Genomic DNA, 13400 nt, shown 5'->3' with positions numbered 1-13400 from the left:
AGCTGCTGAGAAGTGGGTGTATCTCTGGAACAAGTATAGCCAGGTGCTACCAACCCATGCACATGAGCTCACAAAGCAATTTGTGACCTTTGAGATGAGTGAAGAGTTCACCATCAGATCTGCATGGACACACCTGGTTTCTCTTGGAAAAAGGATTGCTGATGTTGACCCAGAGGGTCAGCATTACAGGAAAGCTGATGTGAGGATGACCCAGCTCTTAAGCTCACTGCCACCTGACTACCATGTAGCCAGGGATACTATCATGGCTCAGCCAAAGATGGATCATGAAAGGACCTTAAAGATCCTTGAAGCTCAAGAAGCCAGGTTGGATCCCTCTAAGGCTGAGTATGGCATGGCAGCCACCTGGGTCAAGCCCTCAGGTCTAGCAAGACCACTCTCCTGCCTTCTCTGTGAGAAGGATCATCTGATCAAGGACTGCCCTAGTTTGCCTGAGGCAAGAAAGGTCCTTAGATCTCATTCCCAACCACCATCTTCCCAGAATACAACACATGTCAAGAAGAAGAGAACTCCACCACCCACTTCAAGGAGGACACCAAGAGAGAAGTCCTCTATGGAAGAACTTAAGAAAATGGTGAAGAAACTCAGCTCTGACATGCTGTCACTCCAGAAGAACCAGGCCCAGTCTTATACCTCTAAAGCAAAGAAGACTGGAAAAGGTTTCTCCGCCCAAGAGTCACTATGCAGCTCATCCCCAGAGACAATGTCTGATGATGATGAGTATGATGAAGTGGCTCACTCAACTGCAGAAGTCCAAGGCAAGTTCCCCTCGTCAGAGTGGTTACTTGACTCCTGTGCTTCATCCCATATGACTGACCAAAGCTGCCTCTTTAGATCTATGACTCCCTTGACAAGGAAGAAATGGATCAAAGTGGGAGGTGGGTTTTTATTGGCCACTCATATTGGGAATGCAGAGATGAGTGGGAGAGCTGGCAGAAAAGTTGTTTTGGAAGATGTCCTGCTTGTACCCAAGCTAGGAGTGAACCTGGTTTCATGGAACCAGTTTAGCAAGCAGTTTGGTGTGCAACCTCCATCATTTTCTCTTGTTTCCCCCTCTGGTGAGACTGTTGTCCAGACAAAGCTCCTTGGGGGGGTTCCATTCATTGATGAGATTTCTCCTCTCCTACAAGAACGGGCACATTACTCATCATGTGCACCACCAATGGAGAATGCCTTTGTGACTGCTCAATCAGAGACCGACCTGAAGCAGTGGGAGCTTTGGCATAGAAGATTTGCACACTTTGGGAAGAATTTGCTCCAGAATCTTCACAAGGTAACAGACTTGAAAGAACCCATTCCTATCCCTAAGGATGGCTTTCACCAGTGCAGAGTATGCTCAATAGCAAAGATGAAGAAGTACAAAGGCAAAGTTACAGAGAGAAGACCTGAAAGACTTGCCCTTGTATCTATTGACATATGTGGCCCACTACCAATCTCAAGACTAGGATTCAAATACTGGCTTGAGATTGTTGACAACTTCTCTAGGAAGAAGTGGACCTTTCCTCTTAGGAAAAGAGAAGATGCTCCAGTTGCTCTCCAGAATTGGAAGATCAAAGCAGAGAGGAAATCATCAGCGCAGCTGAAAGCAGTAAGACTTGACAATGCAAAAGAACTTATTGCATTAGTGAAGCAGTGGGAGAAGGATTTGGGGATTGGGCTCGAGCCGACTGAGGCATACAACTCTCTACAGAATGGACCAGTTGAGAGGTCAATACAAACCTCAGAGGACTCTATAAGGGCAATGCTTGAAGAGGCTAAGATGCCGGTTGAATTTTGGCCTGAAGCACTAGAGGCCCAAACTTATATGAGGAACAAACTGCCAAATGGCCCAGATTACGATGGGTTCAAGGTTTCACCAGATGAGGCTTTTGATGGTATCAAACCGACCATCAACCATTTGAAAGTTTGGGGATGCAAAGCTGTTGTCTATATGGACACAAGATCCCAACCTCAATGGGCAAGAAGTGACAAGCTAATGAATAGGGGTAAAGAAGCAGTGTTTATTGGGTATGTTGAAAACACAGCTAAAGCCTGGCTCTTTTGGGAACCAGACATAAGAGCTATTAAACAACACACACATATAGACTTCTTTAAGGACTAGCCTAGAGGTGATATAGGTCTTAATGTTCTAATATTGAATCTACTAAGTAGCGTACTAGCTAGGAAGCCCTTAGGAAGGCCGAGGAAGAACGTATCCTTAGGACAATCTACCTACTATTCAGGCGTCTATTAAAGCACCCCCGAAATAGATTAGCTAATTAAGAGCCCTAAAGTCGCTTAGCCGAGAAAGCTATTTGTACAACTTCCCTAACCTCCGGAGAACGTAGGGGAATTTCAGAAAATCAATTAGCTAATTAAGAGAAGCTCCCTAGATCCCTAGAAAATAGACGTTACCAGGTCACAAGTGACGGTCCCTAAATCATCCCTTGGAAAGAGAAAGGCTGACTATGATGTTGAGGGCTATGACATGAAACAGAAAGCCCCAAGATCCATAGTCCCTAAGCCCGAACTAACCACTGAAGTGGGAGAAGCAATGGACCTCTCAGAGAACCTTGCTGCTTTTCACCAAGCTTTCTTTGCAGCCATGCAATCAGTGGACAGTTCAATACCATGGGATAGCGAATTCCTGGAAGAAGTTGAGGAAATGGCCTTTGCAGCAACTGTAGAAGCCATTGCATACAAGCAAGAGGTCCCAATTCCAAAATCCTACAAGGATGCTGTGAATGACAAGAAATGGGGACATCTTTGGAAGGAAGCAATCCAAAAGGAACTAGATGCTCTACAGAGTAACAACACCTGGGAAAATTCTGTTCCACCAAAAGGAGCAAATCTGGTTACATCAAGATGGGTCTTTGATATTAAGAGAAGCATTAGTGGAGCTATTGAAAAGTTCAAGGCTAGACTAGTTGCAAGGGGCTTCTCACAGAAGTTTGGTGTTGACTTTATGGAGACATTTGCACCTACAGTAAGACAGGACACCCTTAGGGTGTTTATGGCTATTGTGTGTAAGAAGGATCTTCATCTTCACCAAGTGGATGTGAACAATGCATTCACAGAAAGCACCCTCCATGAAGACATCTTCATGTTACCACCACCAGGAGTTGAGCTTCCACCAAACATGGTGTTCAAAATCCTCAAAAGCTTGTATGGACTTAAGCAAGCAGCTAGAGATTGGAATCAACTCTGTGTGTCAAAGCTCAGAGAGATTGGATTCACACAGTCAGAAGTGGATCCATGCCTACTTATCCATAAGAAGAGGGAGATCATAATCCTTATACATGTGGATGACATTCCAATTGCTGCACCAAAGTTGACAGATGTTCTCTGGTTCAAAAGAGAACTTGGCAAGATCTTCAAGATCAAAGATCTAGGTGAACCTGAAAAGATCCTTGGCATGAGAGTCACAAGGGACAGGAAGAGAGGAATCCTGAAACTTGACCAAGGACACTTTGTTAGGGACAGCCTAGCCAAGATGGGAATGAACCATGAGAAGGCAGCACCTACACACTCACCCATGGACAGCTATGAGGCCCTCAAACCTTCAAGCCACATGGATGAGAGGTGTGACAAGGCAGAGTACCAGAGTATTAATGGTACTTGGATGTGGCCAGCAACAATCACAAGGCCAGACATTGCTTTTGCCCTAGGAAGGATGAGCTCATTTGTGAGTGACCCATCCACCTACCACATGAAGGCTTTGAAGAAGATCACTAGGTACCTAAGATCATACCCTGATCTAGGACTTCAGTTCTCAAAGTCTGGAAAAGGACACCTTATTGGATACTGTGATTCTGATTATGCAATGGACAAAGCAGACAGAGTCTCAATCCTTGGGTATGTCTTCTTCCTCTGTGGGGCACCAGTTTCTTGGATGAGCAAGAAGCAAAAGTCTGTAGCAACATCCACAATGGAGGCTGAATACATGGCTATGAATGCATGTGCGAAGCAGTCCCAATTCCTAGCTTCACTGCTGAGGGAAATGGATTGTCCAGAGTTAGTGGGAGACTGTTCCCATCAACCAAGAATCACTGGAAACCAGGAGACTGTATCAAATTTGAGACCAGTCCAATTAAGAGGTGACAATCAAGCTGCCCTCACCCTAGTGAAAGATGCACATGTTCATGACAAGTCGAAGCACATTGACATTGCCTATAACGCTGTTAGGAAACTTTGGTGGAGGAGGCTTATTGCTGTTGAGTACACCCCAACCTCTGAGATGGTTGCAGACGGGTTTACAAAACCAAAGACTGGTCCACACTTCCAGAGGTTTGTAAGCCAGCTGAACCTGTCATAAAAAGGTCCAAGTACTATTGACAGGAAGTGAGCAGACTGTAACCTCCCATACGAGATGAGTGGGAGTGTTAAGATGTAGCATCTCAAAGGGAGTCAACAATCAGGAAGTGATCTGGCAGCCTGAGGCATCCACAATGACTCAGCTTGTAGGGAGATACCTTCTCTCCCCTTTAGCTTAGATAGACATCTAACACAATCAACATATTGGTTCCTGATATATTGCTGCATGCTCGTGCTATTAGTCAGTTGAAGATTGATCTCTTACTCCACTCCGCTGCCATCTACCCGTACCTGTTCATCAGTATCGGGATCTTTACTAGCGGGTAGGTCGACAATAAAGTCTACGGCGATATACTTCTATTTATAACCGGGCGTATAGTATAGGGATGGGTGCCTTACTTTATTAGTCTTAATAGAGTCGAGCGCCTATATTAAGGTAGTATCGTACGTATCTTACGACGTTACTTACTATACTAGGCTAGAAGAGGTTTTGCCTCTATAGTAGATTAAAAGTCCTTACTATACCTTAGTAGCTAGCTACTCTACTATTATAGTATTTACGTACTATCCGGGTACGGAGGTTCTAAAAGGCTAGGATATATAAGGCTTTATCGACGTATAGTTGATCCGCGATAATTTCGTAATCTAATACGGCGATCTTCTATTATTATAGCTATACGTTAGCAATCCTCTACTAGAGATCGGACTTTAGTTTAAGTATACGTATCGTTATAGACCGGCGATTATATATTATTAAATAGGTACGAGTTACGTAGTAGTAGAAGACAGCAGATTATACGAAAGACGAAGAAGGACCTAATAGGATAGCGTATATTTATATATAGTATCGCTAGTATTAGTATAGGTAGATACTAGGTGTCTAGATGTTTACTAGCCTATAGGCTAGTAAACCCTAGTTACGTGATCTAGTTATATAACACACCTATACCTATATACTTGACCTACGGCCTATATGTTCTTAACACTCCTACTTAGGCCATATGGTCTCCTACAATCCCTTTACGTAAGCTAGAGCTACCTTATAAAGCTTTGGAACTACTAGCTATTAAGGGGCTTTATTAACCTATTAGTAGCTATATCCTTTATGTAGATAGATAGATGATTCATTTACCCGTTGTGGTGCCCTCCGGCCTATGCGGGTTTATGTCTATATATGTTACTGCATAAGGTAGGAAACCTATTCCTAGGTAAAAACCTCCTCTCCTTCTCTAATAGCTTCCTTGCTATGAGTTCTCAGTTTTCCTTCCATTAGGGTGCACTAGTGTCATGGTGGTTAGCCTCTGACTACCTTGTCTGCAACCCTAGAGTTGTCCCCCTCTTCCTGCTCTCCTCCTCCTCCTTCTTTCTCTCCTCAATCCATCTCTCTGTTTCCCTAGTAAGAGAGAACTGCTCCAAAAATCCTTGGTGGATGATCCACCTTGTAATTCTCTAGAGGTCTCCCTTATTGCTGATTATAGCTTAGAAGTTTCTGTTCCTTGCCCTTGCCCTCCATTCACCTCTCCCTGTACTCCATTCTTTGCAAACCAGAAGTCTATGTTCGACATTCTGGGACAGGTAGCCGTATAGGCAACTCCTGTCTTCGATACCTAGGACTTTTCTCTGATGTAGGTATGCCCTGACTCCGATGTGTTCAGAGCGGATTTGTATTGCTATGCTTGCTTCTGACCTGGTCAGGTCTGAGTACAGTAGGTAGTTGTGGCTACAAAACTGTTAGAGTGCCTTTAGGGTTCCTGGCCTCTATAGGGTTCTTGTCTATTTAGTCTTCCAGAGGAGTCCTGCCATCCTTTTAGCTAGAGACTGTTGCTTCTTCCCTTGGCTGGCTGCTGATCCTCTCCCTTGAGCCCTTCTGTCCTGTTCCTGCTAGGCTAGGTGCAGCTGTTCTGTTAGTTCTTTGAACTTCTGCAGGTCCTGCTGCTTCTGTAGGGCTGGATTGGGTCTTGCTTGTCTATGCCTTCTTGTGCACTAGCTCCTGATTTTGTTGACTGCCTTCTGGATTACTAGCTAGGCTGGGTATGCAGACGTCTTTCCTGTATACTGGTATCTCAACCCTTGAAGGTAGAGCTTGGCTGGTGGGGAGCCAGACTCCATTTCGACCACCCTTGTTGGAGTTGACTTGTATGCTCCAAGCACCTTTTTCAGACAGGAGGCTTGGGCTCTGCTAATAGGATCTACAATTCTCTTTAGGATCTTGTCTTAGGCTAACCAGATCTAGGCTCCATATAGCATGGCTGGCTTCACAATGGCCTTGTACATAACCTTTGCTTTCGCAAATGTGGCTCCCTATATGGAGGCTGTAAGCCTGTCAATTGATTGCCTGTTGTTGTCTGCTCTTGCCTGTGCTTTCTTGACCTATGGTCCCTAGCTGAGCTTTGGATCTATCCATATTCCTAGCACCCTTAATTCACTTAAGGGTTCTGTTGTGTGTCCCTGAATAGTGATTGGGGCTTGCATATTGTGTCTGTTTCTAGCTCTACTGAAGTGGATGAGTTGATACTTCTCTAGGGCAAATCTGGCTCCATGTTTCCTGGCCTATTCCTCACATTCCTTGTGTTTCTTCTGCAAGATTCTGCAGTTCTCTTCTGTGCTGTCTAACCAGGCTAGGATGTTTGTGTCATCTACAAACCCTGAGGCTGATATGTTTCTAGAGTTTAGCTTTGCTAGCAGGTCTGCTATAAAGAGGAGAAACAGGATTAGAGACATTGTTGATCCCTGTAGGATTCCCGTCTCTGTAGGCATGCTGTCAGATTTGTATCTGCCTAGTCTTAGTCTTGTGGTTCTGCCTCTAAGGAAGGACTGGATGAACTGGACTGTCTAGTTGGGGATAGCCTTCTGTTTCAGGATGTGGATTAGCCTCTAGTGTGAGATATTGTCAAAGGCTCCTGATATGTCTAGTAAGAGGAGTGTGGCTGCTTTGTTGTTCCTAAAGTGCTATAGGGTCTTGATCTGCTCTATGATAAGTTCTACAGCTGTTAGTGTTGATCTTTGTTTCCTGCCTCCTATCTGTTCTTTAGGAAGGATTCTATGTTCTTCAGCTAGGTTTGTCAGCCTTTCTGCTATGATCTTTTCTAGGAGTTTGCCTAGTGTGTTGAGCAAGGCAATAGGTCTGTATGCCTTTAGCTTTGTGTAGTCCTCTTTCTATAGTTTTCTCAAGACCACAGTCAGTGACTCCTTGAAGTGTTTAGGGCAGTGTCCTTAGGCCATACACTGTGAAAAGATGTTTGACAGTGCAGGGGAGATCTGGTCCTTGTATGTCTTAATGAACAAGTTTGGAATCCTATCTAGTCCTAGGGCCTTGTTTCCTGAGAGTGTCTTAATGATGCTCTTGATCTCTCCCTCTCCTACTATGCAGGATTGCTCTAGTGATGTTGGATACACACTGCCCTCCAGATCCTGCAGGTCAGCTTCTACCTGTGTGCCAAAGAAATGTTTTCCTAATGCCTGTGCCTTTCCTGGGAGAGTGTGTTAGATTACTCCTTCCTGGTCTTCAATGTTTGGAAACTAGGGCAGCATGTTTCTGTCCTGTGTGGGTTGTCTTGCCCACTTTGCTAGTTTCCACATCTTCTCAGGATTCTGGGTAATGGATCCAACTGTTGACCTCCACTCCAGCATCTTGTCCCTCTTGATCTGGGCCTTCTTGTCTCTAGTTGCCTGGTTGTATCTGTCCTATGCTTCCTAGGAGTGACTCTAGGTAAGGGCTCTCCTGGCCTGCCTGGCTGCCTTGACCTTCTCTGAGCATTCCTTTGTCCAGAATGGCTTCTAGTACAGTGACTGTTTCTTTACTCTAGTGTAGGCTGCCGCAGTTTCCTGCATTGTTCTAACCAGTTCTGCCACTGCTTGGTCTATGTCTAAGGCTGTTTCCAGTCTCCTAGTCTCTAGTCCAGCTAGCTTCTGTTCCAGGTCTTGTCTGATCTGTTCCCAGTTGGCTGCCTTCCAGGCCAGCTGAGGTTCTAGGTCTCCTTCCTGCTGTGTCTGTGTTTCAAACTCCACCTGAATTGGGAGGTGATCTGATGAGGACTCCAAGTCCTGGTTAACCCAGCATCTGGTGACCTTCTGCTGCAGGTCATGTGATACAAAGCACAGGTCAATGGTGCTTGAGCTTGCTCTCTATGACCAGGTAGTTAGGCCCTTTGGGGTAACTAGGTGCATGTTGTTGCTTTGGGTAGTGGAGAGGAGTCTGTTAGCTAGGAAGTGATAGGCAGGTGCAAAGTCTGATCCCTATGTAGGATGGTGCAAGTTGAAGTCTCCTAGCACGATGTGTTGGGAGTCACTCTGTAGGATGTCTAGCAGCTGTTGTAGTATGCCTAGCTAGGTGCTACTTCTGGAGCTGGGGGGTGGATTGTATACACTATGGATGTGGATGCTACCTTGGTTAGTGTTGAGTCTGACTAAGGTGATGTCTCCCCCTTCCTATTGGATTTGTTCCCAGCTGTCTGTTGCCATCTCTTTGCTGATGTACATGCATGTTCTAGGGGTGCCTTGTTTGGCTAGGAGTGTGTGATACCTTAGGTCGTTAGTAGTAGATGGTCTGTTAGATTTGCTATTGATCTAAGGTTCCTAGACTGCAATGACTAGGTGTTTCTTTGGGTCCAGTGCTTAGAGAAAGCTTCTCTGGACCTTGTGCTGGCTTTTGTTGACATTGTACTAGATAGTGGTAAGATTAGGTGTCTCAATCATGACTCATCTATGCTGGTCTCCTGCTAGTCTTCTCGTGCTTCCTGCTGCTAGCTGCTATTTAGGATTGTGGTAAGGTTGAGCCTGCTTTGTGACGGGTCTCTTCCTGCAACCACAATTGATTTTGGTCTACCTATAGCAGGGTGGCCTTGGGCCTGTGTGGTCTCTTCTGTTCTGCCTCTTTTCAGAGGGTTGTAGACAGTCCTTAGGGGTTCTTGGGTGATTGTCCCTGTCTGGAATCTGATAGGGGTGTTGATCCTGGCTTCTCTTGCCCTCCTCTTTGCCTCAATCCTAGCTGTGCAGTCTTGGGACCAGGAAGGGTGTTTCTTTCCACAGCATGCACATCTGGCTTCACTCTTTAGGGCTGTGCAATTCTGTACTTTGTGGCTACTAGCATAGTGGGAACAAGTGTCCTTTTGGCTTGGGCATCTAGTAGAGATATGACTATACTGTTAGCACTTGAAACATTGCAGTAGTCTGTGGGTGCTTCTATAGATTTCTGTGTCCATTCTTTCGCATTCCTAGAAGATGCCCTTGTCAAGCACGGTGTTTGCCTGTTCTACAGTGCCTATCGAGAGCACTAGAGAAGACTCTCTCTTTGTGTCCTTTGTCTTTCTGTTGACCTATGCTGCTTTTGTGATCTGTAGCCCTGGGCATACAGCCTGGTTCTAGTCCTGTAGCCTCTTAAGGTCTCCTTCAATGTCAAACTTTGTAGTCATCCTATAGGCAATAACCATATTTTGTTAGTGTGAGACCTTAGCCGTCTTGCCTAGTTTGACTGTCCACTCCTTCTGTGTCTCTAGCCTCTTCCTGTCTTGCTCCTGTGCTGTGAACAGCTTAAGGACACCTCCCTTCTCTTTCCTAGCTCTAATGATGCCTTGTATCCCAATCTTCTGTATGATCTCCTTGCCTAACAGGCCCTCAATCTCTTTTAGCTCTTGCTGGTCGGAAATGTAGACCTTAATAGCTGTTTTCTAGGGGGGAGGGTTTTGGGATGCAACTGCTGCCCAGGTTGGTTAGCTTAGTTTCTGGCCTTCCTGTGTCCTCTTCTTTGCTGCTGCTGCTACTGTCCTGTTAATGATCTGTCCTGTTTGGCTCCTTAGTGCCTTTAGCCCTCCAAGGAGCTCCAAAATCATCCCCTTAAGTGCTCTTTCTAGGTGCTCGCCATCTCCTGCCATTGCCATTGTTTCTGCCTTCCTGCAGACCTCCTTCCACTCGTTACTCTCCTGCTCCTAGTCGTTTCCTGCGATCGCTATCATCGTGTCACGCCGTTTTTAGCCTTGTATATAGTCTAGGCCTTTGTGAAGGTCGCCCCCTCCTTTAATCTATATATTCTAGCTTGTATATCCTTTATATAGTAGTAGTCTACTATAATCTTCTTCTACTACTAGAGATGTCTAATATAGTTATATAAAACATCAATATACTTTGACCTTTTATATATATAGGCATCTTTAACAAGTGTCAAAGCGGCTTAGTTATTACCTATAAGCTTGACTAGCCTTAGCTCGTTAATAGTGCCCTTACTTGCCCTTATACTCGGCTAGAAAGAGCTCTTTCCCACTAGTTCTAGGCACCCCATTTCCCTAAGGACAGTAGCAAGAAATTGTGACTACTTTACGGCTACGTTTATAGCTATAAACTCAGCTTTTATTATTAATATTATAACAGACTTCTGCTTCCTACTTATCTAGGACATAGGTGATCTATAAAGAAACTATACGTATCCTAGAATTGAGACTCTATCCACTTTGTCTATAGCGTAGTTAGAGTCCAAGTATCCCTAGAGATTGCCCCCTCCCTTTCTATATATAGATAGATAGATAGATTTGTCATTCCCCTGTTCTAGGACCCTATCCGGCCTATGCAGGTATATATCTATTGTTATGTACAAAGGGAAACCCGAATAGGTGAAAACCCTTCCCGCCCCCGACTACTCCTTGTCTAGTTTAGCTTTCCCTCTGAACGTACGTAGTCCATGTCACTACCCCGTTAGCCCCCGCTCCCAGCCGGTCTCGTCGCGCTACGTCGTGTCCTCTCTTCCTGCAATGCTCCTACTAGGCGGTACTGTTCTAGCCAGCCCTTCTCTAGTATCCAGTTCGTAATGCGCCGTAGGTCCTCAGCGTTGTTAAGAAGTGCCCCAATCGTCCGGTTCCTCGCCTTTGCCATCCACTCCCCCCTTCCTAGCGACCACCTCGGACAGACGAGGAGTGCGTGCCGTACGTTCTGGGAGCGATAGCCGCAGGGGCAGCTAGTATTCGTGTATCCTAGAACCTTCCTCTATGATAGGTACCCCTGGAGGCCGATGTGTTCGCTTCGCAGTTGGGTTGCTATGCTACTCTGTGCCCTCGTAAGGCGGTAGTGGATGAGCTTCGGGGGGTGCTTGACCGCGGATTTTGTAGCTGACCATTCCTTAGGTTGTCCCGCTGGCTAAGGGCGTCTACTATGCCCTATAACCTGGTTGTTCCACCTCTCTTTCCATAGTTGCTCTATAAACGATTTCTCACCTTCCTATTGTGTTGCTAGCTGTTCGTCCCTTGCCCGGTAGTTCGGCTCGTTTCCGGGTCGAATGCCCCTATACGCTAGTACTGATTCGCGGGCCCTTACGACTACACTGGCGATGACCTTCTATACTAGGTACTGTGCCGACTTGCCTAAGTAGGAGGTCCGTAGTCCCTAGATGTATAGGTCGATCGGCGGTATAGCGGTCTCGTGCTTAAGCATCCTCGTTAGTGTCGACTTATATACCCCGGTGACCTTCCTTAGGCATTGGTTTTGGATCTTCGCTAGCGGCGCGACGAGTCCCTTCGATGGGCAGGCCCTCTCGCCTAAGGACCACACTTGGCTGCCATAGGTAAGAACTGGCCGTACAATAGCCGTATATAGAAGTCGTGACTGCCGGAAGTCCGCCCCCTATATAGACGCAGTGAGCCTCTGGCATGATGCTATATTCTGTTCAGCTTTCCGTAATATTGCCTATACGTGCTTCCTCCACCGTAGCGCCGGGTCCACCTATAGTCCGAGGATCCTAAGCTGATTTGCCGGGTTAGTCGTGTGCCCCTATATCTGGATAGAAGCTTGCATATTGTGGAACCGTGGCCGGCGCGTAAAGTGTATCAGATTGTACTTTTCTGGGGCAAACCGAGCCCCGTGCCTCCTAGCCTAGTCCTCGTAGCAAGGAAGGAATCGTATTTAGCAAGCTAGCTACGAGATAAGGTGACAAGTCTTAACCGCGCTTTCCTACTCATCTAGCACCACCGTGTAGCCTCGTTTCGAGAGGTTAGCCCGGAGCAAAAGCTTCCCTCTACGCCCTCCCTCCCTGTTTGCTCCTTAAGCCAATATCCACCTCTATAGGCCTGAGCCCTTTAGTGCTCTCTATTGACCGACATACGCATCCGTCCTCTCGGGCTGTACAGACAGTGTCAGCCGTCGCTACTAGTGTATACCACGCCCTAGGTTTTGACGCCCTTCGCGTTACCGCAGCCTATCTCTAGAAAGCGGCCGTCTATGCCTCGTAGGTTTGCTCGGGGCACACACCACGCCGGGCAGCGTACTCCTTGCGTTTCCACCTACTAACTAATATGAAGTTCCTTATCACCCTGCCCTCGATCCTCCCCGATCACAGAACTAATCCACTTGCATTATACGTCTTTTCCCCGTCCTAATAGCCGTCTTTTCCTTGCTTAGGCTATCGTCTTTTCCTCGTCGCAATCTACTATGTCAGACTAGGTGCGTTGTATAGCGGGACAGGCAGTGCCTTAGGCAAAACCCTCGTTCCTATACCGGGTGTTCAACAGGCCCTTACAGGCTTCGTCGCGTGTCCACCTACCCACCGCATTGCCCGCTAGCAAACACCAGATTGTTTCGTAGTCCGCTCGACGCCGTTGTATAGTCCGCTCAGTTGTTGTTCTATAGTCCGCTCGTCCAATGTTCGTCGTATAGCCCGCTCGGTTTACGGTCTCCGGAGGTGAAAATTCTGCACTCATACCAGAGGTGTCCTGTCGAGCGTATAGGCCACGGTTCCGCGCCCTTCTTACACGTAGAAAGAAGAGGGACTCGCTCCCGACACGAGTACACGCTCGTCGGATGGTTTTCATACCCGTTTTGCTAGTAGTCCTCTGTTCGCCGCGGCTTCGCCTACGCTGCGCGCCCGTCGCGCCCACGACGCTCCAGCGTGAGAATACTTGGCTCTCTCGTAGCTAGACGAGAGGTTCGTAGCCGACACCACGTACAGGTGATTCTCGTCGTCGACCCCTTTCTATATATAAGACCTAGGTCTAGGTACGACCGTAGGTATCGGGAGAGCTTCTTTAAAGCCTTTATATACTACTACGAGGGATTAGTAACATATAAGCTAATTCTTCTAAGGGGGAATGCTAAGTCTAGCCTTGTCATTG

Source organism: Fulvia fulva, chromosome 4 (genome assembly GCF_020509005.1).
Source record: "Fulvia fulva chromosome 4, complete sequence".
Classification (NCBI taxonomy): Eukaryota; Fungi; Ascomycota; class Dothideomycetes; order Mycosphaerellales; family Mycosphaerellaceae; genus Fulvia; species Fulvia fulva.
The sequence above is the reverse complement of the archived record's forward strand: the minus strand, read 5'-3'. Positions refer to the sequence as shown.